The sequence below is a fragment of the Carassius auratus genome, unplaced genomic scaffold, assembly GCF_003368295.1.
Source record: "Carassius auratus strain Wakin unplaced genomic scaffold, ASM336829v1 scaf_tig00013767, whole genome shotgun sequence".
NCBI classification, from domain to species: Eukaryota; Metazoa; Chordata; class Actinopteri; order Cypriniformes; family Cyprinidae; genus Carassius; species Carassius auratus.
In genome coordinates, this window is record NW_020524440.1 from 1,189,006 (window position 1) to 1,202,049 (window position 13,044).

The 13,044-nt window shown below is 39.1% G+C and overlaps 1 protein-coding gene across 1 annotated transcript in view; it reads right to left on the reverse strand.

Annotated features, from left to right (window-relative positions):
• LOC113074161 (plexin-B3-like) overlaps positions 1–9,705 on the reverse strand; it is a 42,314-nt gene extending 32,609 nt beyond the window's left edge. Inside the window, 1 exon segment of the mRNA XM_026246913.1 lies at positions 9,572–9,705. The gene's annotated coding sequence lies outside the window, so the exon portion shown is untranslated.
• Positions 9,706–13,044: the final 3,339 nt, after the last annotated feature.

Genomic DNA, 13,044 nt, shown 5'->3' on the forward strand with positions numbered 1-13,044 from the left:
GAGTGTGTGTGTGAGTGTGTGTGAAAATATGAGAAAGTGCTGAGAAAAGTAATAGAGATGTGAAGAAGTTAAGTGCTAAATTATGCATGATGCCTGTAGCTGTTGCCTTTTTGGTTTTACTGATGAAACAGAAAACAGACACTGCTTTAATCAACCACTCAAAAGTCACGAGCGTCAGCTGTTACATTCATTTATCAACCTCTGAAAAAAAAACAGAGAGAAAATAAAGAACCATCTGATGCAATAACACCTAGATTTTAACTGTCTTCAGAAAATGCTTGGTGCATATCCCATGCAGAACTCAATGTCATAATGCATTACAATTGCTACATGGTCAGTGATGCGTTTTAAGTGTTTTTAACATGTCACCATGTACTTGATACGATATACAAGGTGATTTCCAGGGTGTTACTATGCAACAGCTAAAGTGTTCAAAGTTTATTAGGTCAGTGATACATGGTTGCTAGGTGGCTCAGATCAAAAGTCCACCCCCAAAACTATAGGTTTTACTTTCTGGGGGGGGGGGATATAATCTTAAACCAGGATATATTGGTTCTGTGGTCTGATCTAAGCTGGTCTTAACTGGTTTAACTGGAGTTAAGGAGCTAGTGTGTTTCCCAGCTTAAAAGTGCCCAAAAATCATCTAAAACCAGACAAAAGACCGGCAATGGAATGAATAAGAGGTGCTATAAGCTGAACCCCACCTGTTGCAAAACTTCAGTGATTCTTATAAATAAATACATATATAAATTCTAATTCAAATTCTAAATTCAAATATTTCAATCCAAAACTATTGTTTAGTTTAAAACGTGTTGAAGATTAACAGAGGGTGTCGATTTATTAAATGATAAGTTCTTTCCTCCAAAAAGCTGTTTAATCAGTGAAGTGAAGCCTCTCTTTCATTATTCTCAGCCTCAAATGTCACACCCACAGATCGTTGGCTGAACGACTGATGCATACAGCACACAAAATTGGAAACACTTTGGGAGTTTCAAAGTCGTCATCGGATTGGTTGAATTATACTAGATTTATGGGAGACGGCTACTGTTGCATTCTTTAACGTTTCGCTTGGAAACAAATATGCCGCAAGGCCAAACCACCTCATGTCAGAAGAAAGCAGTTGTGTTTACTGTGACAGTAAGTGCTTATCAGGATCAACTGAACGCTGGATTTTCAAAAGTATGCAAAATATTTTAAATTGGCACCATAAAATCTTTAAAATACATCCAAGAGTTTTACACATGGTCTGTTATTGTGGGGACATTTACACACCCCTAAATATGATGCAGCACAAAACAAAACATGATTGGTTGCTTTATCTGTCAGTCTTATGGTCTCTATATCTAACGATAGGATCGTGCGCATCTAGTCAGTAAATCTGCTTCTGTGATTACCGCTAAATAGCCATCACCTTCTTTCAAATGGAGCAGCATTTAATAGACAGAGCCGTAGATCACTGACAAGCTATGCGATATCGCGTTCATATTGCGTATTCATCAAAGGCGATAATGAACGCGATATTGTGTCAGTGTCAGTGATCTACGGAACTGTCTACGAAATGCAGCTCCATTTGAAAGCAGGGGATGGCGATTTAGCTGTAATCACGGAACCAGATTTACTGACTAGATGCGCACGATCATATCATTAGATATATCGCCCAGCCCTACTTGGGTGGTCCATGCCATTCAAAGCGGCCAATCAGTTCTGCCATCAGTTCTGCCATCAGTTTGAAAGGTTAGCTACAGGAGACTACTCCTTCATTGACATACATTCAAACAAAACGGCCTCTGGTCTCCTTCCATGCATCCTGCCAAAGCATTAGCCATTATTCTTTTTTGGCTAAAGGTTGCAGGCTTGCCATCCAGTGGCTTTGCTTCGGATCAGCTGTCTAACAGTCAAAATAATTGAGATGGCCAATCAAATCAAAGTAGGTGTGTTTTACTGTAGAGAGAGATACAAACAATGAACCTGAATTTAGTTACTTTCTGAATTTAGCAACTAAAACTATTTTGCACAGTGGTTAACCATAAAAATAAAAAAATGGCGCTCCATGCCCAAAAATTTGCCGGGCCCTGCTCTATAAGGGGCCGTTCACATATCGCGCCTAAAAACTCATGGAAAACGCTAGGTGCGCCGTTTTCTCCTTCTTTCCAAAGCGCTCGGGCAGTTTCGCCCCTGAGGCATCTGCCTTTGCTAAGCAACCATGACGTGCTCTCTCCATGAAGACGCGGAAATTTCAGCAAAGGATAAATGGATTTGCAGCTCTAAAAATCGCTTGCAGTAGCTCTGCTACTAAATTTATTTCAAAACGGCAATCCATATACAGCTATGGTCAGCTGTTCCTTCATCTTGGCTGAGCTTTCAACGTTGTTATGGGAAAGGATGAAGCTGATTGGTTAGTTCTTGTCACATGACCTGCGGTGCGCTTGCGGAATTCTGAAAATTTGAGATGTTTTTAACTGGATGCGGTGCGGACACGCCTGGAAAAAACGAGCTTGTTGCACCGCGTGCGCGTCGCGACCGCGTCGCTTCCATTATGAGCGCGCATACCACGCGCAAACATTGGAAATTACGAAAATGAGCGCGCAAAAGACGCGATATGCGAATGGCCCCTAACTTACACGTATTATTTGCTCACTTTTCAGAACTAAATTGACCTCCACAGTACAACTCTTCTCAACAAGACAATCTGAGCAATCACTCACATCCATGTCACATGTAGTGCAGGATGAGTTACATGACAAGGTGTAATATTTAGGGATAGGAGTTCATTCCAATCAATTAACCCCAAGTATGAGCAATAGTAATAGATATGCTTGCCTTCAAGACAAGTCTAGATAGAGGCTTGACTAATTTATACCAGTTAGCCAAACATGATTCCATTTTTGAAGGAGAAAAAGTATTAGAGGACACTAAGTATCTAAGCAAGAAAGTTATAGAGGGAAAAGAAAGATTCATCTTTAATTCATATCACAGAAGCCAACAAGTCTTAAGGGCCTTGTATATGAGAGATGAAGAGAAGGAGCAAAGGAAAGGAGGGGGGAAAAATCAAGAGAAGCTGGAGTCTATCAGTATGCATAACATTTTAACTTGTCTCCACCTTCAAAGGGATGGTGGGTAAGAAAAGGACAGTTTGACATGCTGCTGAGATTAGCCACTTCTTTTCAATTATGCTTTGGATTGGAGAGTTCATGCGCCACCTTGTTTATGAAGGCTGAAATCTGAACATCGCTTTGTACTGTGTCTCTTGTCTACCTAGCTTAAGGACTCATGCTATCCACGTTTAATGATCATGATCAAAAGGAATGAGCTCAGAGAGCCTACACATTGCCAGATGATTTTTCTTAGCCTTAGTCATGACCTGTTTCATCAGGGTCTTGCACAACAGAATCTGGATAAGCTAAATGATGCTGACTTGCATTCAGAGTGGAAAAAACACTTTGATAATAAACTGACCTGTTTTAGATATTCCACAGTCAGCAAAAAAAGATTCTAGAGCAATTTTTCAAGTGGTCATATCATGAAAATTTAAATCTTCCTTGATCTTTTATTAAAAAATACATTTAATATAAGCTATGACACATTTTGATGATAGTCAAACCAGAGTCGTTACAAAAATTGACATGTTGGTGCTTTTTCCTTTTTATTTATTTTTATTCTTTCTAATGTATTTTTTTTCCTAAGTTTAAAATTCTTCTTTTAGCTCAGTGGTTAAATGAAAGTTCTTTGCAGTTTTCCACATTCATTTCTGACTACTTTTACATGTTGTTTTGCTTGTGCAGAATTCATCACGGCTATGATGTCAATCTACGTAAATATCAATACCTATTAAATTTTTAATGACTGTGTGAACAAAGGCAGTAAACAAAGTCTAGAAAATCTCTGTATTTACATTCACTGCTGATGCTTTCTTCCAAACTGACATACGCTGCATTCAAGGTACAAATTCTATTAGTTGATGCATTGCCTAGGAATTGAATCCCTGCTGTTGTCATTGCTAGGACCATGCTCCGTTGTTTGACCTACAGGAATGCCTGTAAATCATAACAGAGGTCATTTATATATATCAGTCTTAAAGGTACAGTAGTGAAAGCATTCTGATGAACTCTACAGTCAAAAGAGGGTGAGAAATGCTTATACATGTGACTATTTTGCACATCTTAATTAAATGATTAAATTAAAAAGTAAGATATTACACTGGTATTGATTGAAAAGACATTGTGTAAATGCTGCATATATCAATCTCACATGAAAAAATTAGTGAGGCATTCATTGCCATAGAGCATTTAAGTAGCAAGAGGGTGTGTAGCCCCCATCGTATCCTCATTGAAAATCTAACCAAGAGTGCTAGAGATTGAATCCAACCAACGTGCAACCATTCCTACACAGATCCACCTTACAGCAGCAGACAGGGTGAGAATGGCACAGAACAAAAGCATGCTAAAATGGAGCAAGCAAGGGGTCTCTTATACTGTCAAAACAGCCAATTTCACAGCTTGAATTAAGTCAAGCTTTTGCAGCATCAGCATTCATCTCCATTTTTTTTTACTTAAATGGTAATAACTGTTTCGGGAGATCATGGGAGCGAATGAGAACACACTCTCTATTCACTTAGAAAGCGGAATAGCTACTGCCTTTGTGATGAGGAATGGAAAAAGCTCTGGATATATATTGGAGACGAGCTCTTCCTTACACACACACACACACACAAAGAACTGGGAGATGACAAAGGGAGGAAATAAATGGGGGTTGGTTTAGCAGCAAACATTTATAAAACCAGACAAACAGCTATTATAGTTAATGCATATTGCAAATAACAGCTTTTGCTATGTAAACATGTTTTAAATAGGACGTAGCATAGTTTATCACTCCCAAAAGGTGCAACCAATTCAGGGAGAGCCATTTCCATTGCAGGCTGACCTTTAACCCTTACTGGAAGTGCTGTGTGTGTGTGTGTGTACATTCACAATCACTGTAAACTTTCTCTTCTACACAGCAGCATATTAAAACAAAGCACATACTTACTAGGTTGCTACACTCACTCAACACTCATTACCTTCTGAAACAGACATGCTAGAAATTATAGCATGCATGTGTGTCTAATTTCTTTGCTGAGTGCATAATACACAAAACACTGTATCAGACACAAAGCTTACCCGTACACACAATTTTTCCAGACAGACACGCTTTCCACACATGCAACCCCCCCCCCCCCCAAAAAAATGAAGGACATCACACAAAGCATGTAACTGGCACATTCAAAAAAGTGAACCTCAGTGTGTGTTCAAAAATGAGAGCAGCTTCAGAGGCCAAGACTCCTCAATGGGGGTGAGCCAACAGACAGACAGGCGAACCCCACCCATGCTGTGTGCTTGTGCTATCAGAGGAAGGAATCGCTTCGGCAGGCTTGACATCTGACAAAACCTCTCCCCTAATTTAAAGCACCGTCTGAACTGACGGAACAATATAGTCTGGCTACAATTTTTAGGTTTCAGTAGGCGTAACTACCATATACATTAATATGCATGCCTTATGTATTCAGAAATGTTGATTGATCAACACTGATTTTTAAATGGCTCCACAATTACCCCCCAAAACTGAATACTTGGTTACACCCTTCAGTCTAATGGAGCTTAAATGCATAATTCTGCATGTACAAGCAGATGCATGTAAATTCATGAATGCTAATCACGCCCTTCTAGCAAAAGCTTGCTAAAAATATTTTTGTCTAATTGGATCACTTTCTCAAGGTGTTAACTTCTCAGATGGGATGTTTGCTTCACATTCAAGTCTGTACGTGCCACACAAAGAGGGCGTAGGTCGGGTGAATGGTCACAGCAGGTGGGGGCAGCAAGATTTTGAGTGGAAATTAACCTGGAAATCTGATGTGACACAAAGCTTCTTGCAATATGGATCACCGTGTCTCATTAAAACATCTCTCAACGTTTAAAAGCATCTGAATTCATAAAGCATCTGAAAAATTCATAAGACATTGCAATGTAGTAAATTAAAGGGATAGTCCTGCCAAAAATGAAAATTCTATTAGCATGTACTTATGTTGCACTAAACCTGCATGACTGACTTTCTTTTGCAGAACACAAAAGAAGATATGATAACACACTTTACAATAAGGTCCCATTAGTTAATGCATAACTAACATGAACTAACAATAATCAGTACATTTGCTACAGTTTTTAAGCTCAGGTGTATCACGTAATATTAACAGACACAGTTTTTGATTTGAATTAATTCTTTCATTATCTCTCAAGAAAAGAAAAGGTACAAAAGCAGTCATTTGGGTACCACCCTTTTAAAACTTACTAACATGTACCATTTAGGTATTACTACGAATGTACATTTTAGTTACTGATGTGCACCTTTAAGGTATTCACTATTTAGGGGTACATAAGGTACAAAGCAAATCCCTTTAAAAGGTTACCGTCCCATTGATAGCTTTTGTACCTTTTTTTCTTGGTGTACATGAACCAAAAATGATAAACTTTTCAAACTATCGTCTTTTGTGTTCAAAAGATCAAATAAATTAATGAAAGTGTTTCAATGTTGACAGAATTTTCATCTATTCCTAAAATTACGACATTCTTGCAAAAGCTTGATTAAAAAAGCAAGTAATATTGTAATTGATTAAAGTCACTCAGCTCTCATAAGGTAAGATCACATTTGCATTATCGCACACAAAGCAGATCAGCACAGATTGGGTCGTCGCAGCAGGTGAGACTGTGCAATGCTTACGCAGGTGTCAGGGTGGAAATAAACTTGGAAATTCAGTGCAAGACAAAGACAAAGCATCTTAGAACACGCATCATGCCTGGTGGAGATGGGCACATCACGGAGCCATTGCTGATTACTACTGCGCTGGCTCTTTGAATGCGTACAGAGAGTGAGAGTGACTGGGATTTACAAGTCTCTTTGATGCCAGGCATGAAAGTGTCAGCACACCAAGTGTGTGTGTGTGTGTGTGTGAGTGTGCAAGAGAGAGTGTGTGTGTGTGTGCGTGCCTGGGGTGTGCAGTGGTTAATCACCACTTCTGTGCAAAGGGAGGGTGGGCAAGTTCTCATTTCCATACTCTACGCCCAAGCGGGGGGGTACTTTGGGAAATATGGAACTAGAGAGAGAGAAGGTTGGGAAAATTAACAAAAAAGGGAAGATAAAGGCAAAAAACAACAGAGAAAGCATCTGGCTCTTTAAAGAGCACAAAGCGGGAGTGTGATAAAATATGGCGATTAGTAAAGTAACCTCGTGCATATTTCATCGCTGACAGTTGTATGCTACTCAGACTCCTAATATTTCATAGAAAAGACTCGTTGTTCCGTATTTACTCAATCTTTTTCTCCCTCCCACTGAGCCAACTCAACTATCTTTATATCTCTGTTGCAATCTGTCCTCTGTTTCCAGCAAAGCCTCCTCTCCTTGTATAGCTGCTTTATACTCCCCAACTGAGCTCATGAATATTTTGCACATCTTTCACGCACACTGCTAGATATCTGATATCATCAGGGTGTTTCTGCAAGGAGAGCAAGAGGTTAGCAGTGCCGTTTAAGTCCTGCAGGAATTTTAGCTGGAGAAAACACGGCTGTAGTCGAACTAAGTAAGTCAGGCAACCAATCAACTAAGGCTCCCTGTAATTATCACCCCTCTGAACAAACAAATATGATGACATCTCATTTTGATGGTAATGAGCCGTAATGGCCACAATGGGAGAAAATAATGATGCTCAAGCAAGCTTTTATCACAGACGAACTCTGTGAATCTACAGGAAAATGACACAGAGTGGCTCTGTTGAATGCAACCTACAGGTAATCACATTAAAACCTTTTTTTTTTTTTAAGTGGCATTTCAATTTTACACTGATTGAATTCAACAGTTCTGGCAGGTTAGAAAGGTGCACATCTATATTCATAAGCTAGATGAATGTGAGAAGTGCGTCTACTCTCTGTGAATTTTAAAAACAGTTCTGGAAAACATCAACCTTATGATGATGATTATTAGGTTTCACCCTCGGCTCTCATTTTCACACCGGCAGACTCTCTCACTTCGCGAGCGGCCCACACTGCTTTCATCAACACCTTGACAAGCATCTGCGTGCATAAAAATGCAACATTAATTACTTGATGGGGCCAGATAAACACGCTCACTCCAGTGAAACTGACAGGAAGGGAGCTGCCACTAAATTCATGGGCTACTTCATACATTACACACCCTATTTAATAGCTGTTTTAGAGGCTGCAAACAAAAACAGCAAAAAAGAAAAACCTGTATGTTTTGTCCGCCAAGCTTGGGGAGTATAATAATGACTTTGAATGAAGGTTCCCTAAAGTGTTTACAAGCCAAACATTTTACAAGATAAGGGCCGTCTTTGAAGAGGGAATGAAAATGCAAATCCGCAGGAGTGCAATTTCAAATTACAGACTAAAGGGAGGAAAAGCTTGTTTGTGGGTACCGGGTGCACGAAACAATAAAAGAATGTCAACACGAGCAGAAAATTACGCCCCCCATATGTTGAACGCAAGGTGAAAACCCACCACTCCTCAGGGACTAAAAGGGAGGAGGTATTTAGAAAGGAGACAATGGAGTCATAACAACAGGGGGAGCGCGTGGAAAAAGAAAGAGAGGGTGAAAAGGGATGTTTGGGTTTCGTGAAACTTGGTACGGCTCGCTGAAAAGACACAATCTCAGTCGCGACTCCTGGAGTGGCACGCCACACCTCCCGGAGGAATAGTACAATAACCGCAAGCTGCTGATACAGAGGCTGGAAACCACTGAGTAAATGTGTGATTAAACATCTAGTTATCTTCCAATTAAGCCTGAATACATTAGATCCATTCCACAACAGGTTAGTGTGGCATCTGAGATCTTTGACTAGTCACCTTGGACTGATTGCAGTCTTGAGAATAGGATGTTAAAGCAGCTGTCTGATAATGTTTCAGATGCACTGACATTCGTGTGATGGTATTTAAACTAAATCAGTCGCATTAAAGTTTTATAAACAGATTCAAGAAAAATGAAATGCATTAAAGAACAGTTGGCAATTTAGATAGCAATTATCAGGTAGTTTAAAAATGCTTGCAAACTACATTTCAATAGCAGACTCTTAAATAAAGATGAAAACCTTTTTGCTTTCATGTTTCTTTCTTCCTTTTCTATCAAAGTGATGCTTGTTAGAGCTTGAAACAGAATGCAGGAGCAAAAATCAATGAATACTCTCAGAGGTCTGTCCCAGCAACCTTCTGAAAGGTTATAAAATATAAACCGAACACAACGAACAACGAGCTGAACACAAAGATGCAATATGTTCGGTGATCTGATGGTTAGTTATGAAATACTAAAATGAGATTCCTGTCGTCAGGTAAATGAAAATTACTCCTAATCGCATTGCTTAATTTAATGAACTAGAGAACTTCTCCACTGACATTCGCAATAACTTAATCTTAACTTAATTTAATCTTAAAAAACAAAACAAAAGATGAATAGAGTGTTTTTAGAAGCATCTAGTGAATAACAGAATCTAAAAACGCATAAACACCCAAAAGTTTCCCAGCGAACAGTTACTCACTTCATTCAGCGGCACTGCGTTTCATCCCCTTTGAAGTCAAAGCAAAAGTCTCGTTAATTTTTAAAACAACAACACAAGCGTTTGAAAGCGAACCCGGTAAATCCCATTATGCGTGTGCTACATTGCTGTGAAGCAGCTCCGAGTCGAGACTCCGGCGAGCAGCGCGAGCGGCTATGGGGTGGGAGTGGGCGGGGCTTTCCGAGCGTCATGAAACAGTTTCAGTGAAGCGCTGGTAGAGTGGGCGGGGCTTGTCCTTACGTAGGGGAGGTACTACAGGTGAACAGATAAGACAAAACATTTTCCTTTTATAATAGCATTTTATTTTTCAGCCTTTTTGTTGATGTTGAAGCAATAAACCTTTTTTAATTGTAATCTTTAGGCATCAACTTTTTTAATTGTAATCTTTAGGCATCAACATTAGGCATACTGATTTTTCCCTTTCAGTTTTATTGTGCTTATTGATATTCGGTATTAATACATTTTCCTTTTCATTAAATGTGTTCTAATTAATTTTTCTAGGAGTATCAGATAATCACACCTTATTATCTGACAGATATTACTGAAATGATTATAATATTTAGATATTTAGACAATTACTAGAACCTGTCGAACAATTTAATTAGCTGATTCAGGGCTGTCATTTGAGGGCAGGAGAGAGAGGCCCTTTTGTCTTAATTTAGCAAAATGGCTAAAATGAAATCATTAACAGCTCCTTTATTGAAAATGAAACTTCAGAAAGTACAAACAGAACAATTTTTTAATTTTGCATTCTGATTTAATCTTAATATGTGCAAATTGGGATAAGTAAATAATAATAAAAAATCTTCATTTATTAAAAGTGATGTAGATCCCAGAGAAACCATCACAATTTTTTTCAAAAGATTTATTTTGACAACAAACTTAGTAAAACGTATGTATATGAACATGCATTTTTACAAAAACCCATTTAGAATTATGAGAGATATCTTTTAAGATGCAATATTTAAAAATAGTTGTCTGTACATGTGGTACATCGGTACAAAACATATTTCATATAACATTACAAACTGTTACTTAAAAAGTTTTATCCAGTTCTAATTATTTATTTTTTTAATTTTTTGCAATTCTTTAGCTTTAGATAAACAACATGTCGCAGAGGGTCAAAATTAAATCCAAATTTTTTTTTAATCCACCCAAAATCACCACTTAAGCCTGCAGTACCTCCCCTTAATATTTAATGCTGGCATTCGAGCATTAACTGAAGCACGCTGCATTTAAAGCCCCATGTCGGGTGGATTTGGGGTGTTGCGGGGGGGCTGGGACATGCCTCTCTGTGTCGCAGCTGGAGAAAGCAGATGGGGTGTGACACCCGTGTGTTTCTGTTGCACCGGGTTTTGACATGGATACTGTCAGGTTCAGACAATACCAAATGAAATGAATGCAGATCTCTCAAATGGGCCGCCTTTAATAGATTCTTCGCCATCCGCTGGGCTTCATTTGTCAAATGTCACCCGGCTGTGACATTTCCCACGGTGTCAACCTACAAGTACATTAAAAAAGGGATACATTTTAAAGACTCCAATGGGGAAAATGTAACATACATGCACTTTTCTGAAAATTGCTTCAGTGCCTTTGTCCATTAAGAACAAATCAACTAGAATCAGCTGTGATTCGAAACTGGGCCTTGTGTAATTGCATAACTTATGTGCAGCTCATTGTGAATACATACATATACAGTATATATATGTGTGTGCATGTGTGTTTGTGTGTGTGTGTGTGTGTGTGTGTGTGTGTGTGTGTACTCCTCTTAACATATTGTGAAGCCTTGTGAGGTCAGAGCGATGAGACATAAACATAAAACCCATTATAAACGTGATATAAACATGATTTCTAATCGTGTTTTTTTTTTTGGAAGGCAAAAACAAAGTAGCTTCACTTTCTCAATGGAACAAAGTCACACAACTCTAGAGTCTAGAGTGAGCTGTGGCTGGTTTGAGTACAGTGCGGCAGGTGGATTCTACGAAGGAGCTTAACTTGGTCTTCCAGCAACCACATGTGACGACTCCAGGCTGGACGCCGCTTCGTCCATGGTGAAAACCGATGCTGCGATCCACAGAGCAAAGTTGACGTATTTCCTCAGTGACTAGCACATATTTTTTGGAAGGCCAAACAAAATAGTTTCGCTTTCACAGTGAAACACACAGCATGGCGGGTCAACAACGATATTACAATGAGAATAAAAGGTACGCCTTTTTTCTTTGCGTGAACATCTGGGCGGTGTTATGCAAATCTTCCCACATACTGACAAAGACATGTGGGGGTGTGTTAGAACGAGCTGTTTCAGGGGACGTTGACGAGTGTTAACTTTTATAAAGAATATCTCTTTGGATTTGAGACTTTAGTCTTTGCAACTTTCCAGATCTTCTTTCACCAAGAGCTTGTAACACTCCAAAGAGAAAGGAAAATTTGAAATCGCATCATATGACCCCATTAAACTAAATGAACATGAGAAACATCTCCTTGGCAAAGCTGAAAAAAAACTATATTCTTTATTTTTATTTTTTGTTTTTATTACAATTGTAAAGTTTTAGTAATTTTATTGTTTGCTGTCATTTACATATTTTTTTTTATTTCAGGTTTAGTTTTCATTTTAGTTATTTCAGTACATCTATTTAAATTAAATAACTGTCACCTTGGCAAGTTATATATATATAATGGGTTAGTTAAACTAAGTGAAAATAAGAAATCTTGCCATGGCAGCCAACTAAAGTAAAATAAGTTTAACATTAAATATATATATATATATATATTTGATGTTTTTGTATCTATGGTTTTAGATTTCCTTGACTATAACAACCTTGCCTCACACAAAAGCATGAAATCACCTTGACACAGCAAAGAAATGATGACGGCTCATTGTGTTTAGTTAGAGATGGAGAAGAAAGTGATAGAAAGAGTGACAGAGTCAGTGAAGGGGAGAGAGCTGAGAGAGCAGAGCTCCCCAGTGGGTTTACTGATGAGACCGGGGGGGCTCAGCTGGGGCTGTTTGCCCAGCAGTGAACACCCGTTATAAAGGAGCTCATAAAATATTAATCCAGCACACAAAGACGGGAAGAAGACGGACAGAGTGGCCAGAGAAAGACGGAGTGAGAGGGAGGCTGAGCGTAATGAATGGACTGGGAGGGAGGGAGGGAGGGAGGGAGGGGGCCATGGGGTGAAAGGGTGACATGCAGTAATTGGGGGGAAATCTGCGCGGCGGTGGGTGGAAACCATTATTGGCAGGTGGAACAAAAATGGACGCATCCCTGAAATAATGAAGCGAGGGGGAGGAGAGTAAGGAGGAGATGCAATAAGATGAGAATTGGCACTCATTTAATTACAACTGCTTTAAAATAAAACGGTTCTCATGACAAAGGCACAGATTTAGAAATAGCAACGTGTTTCCGACTGTGGAGGGCCAAGTTTGGAGGAATGGGCTCGGAGCGTATGTTCAC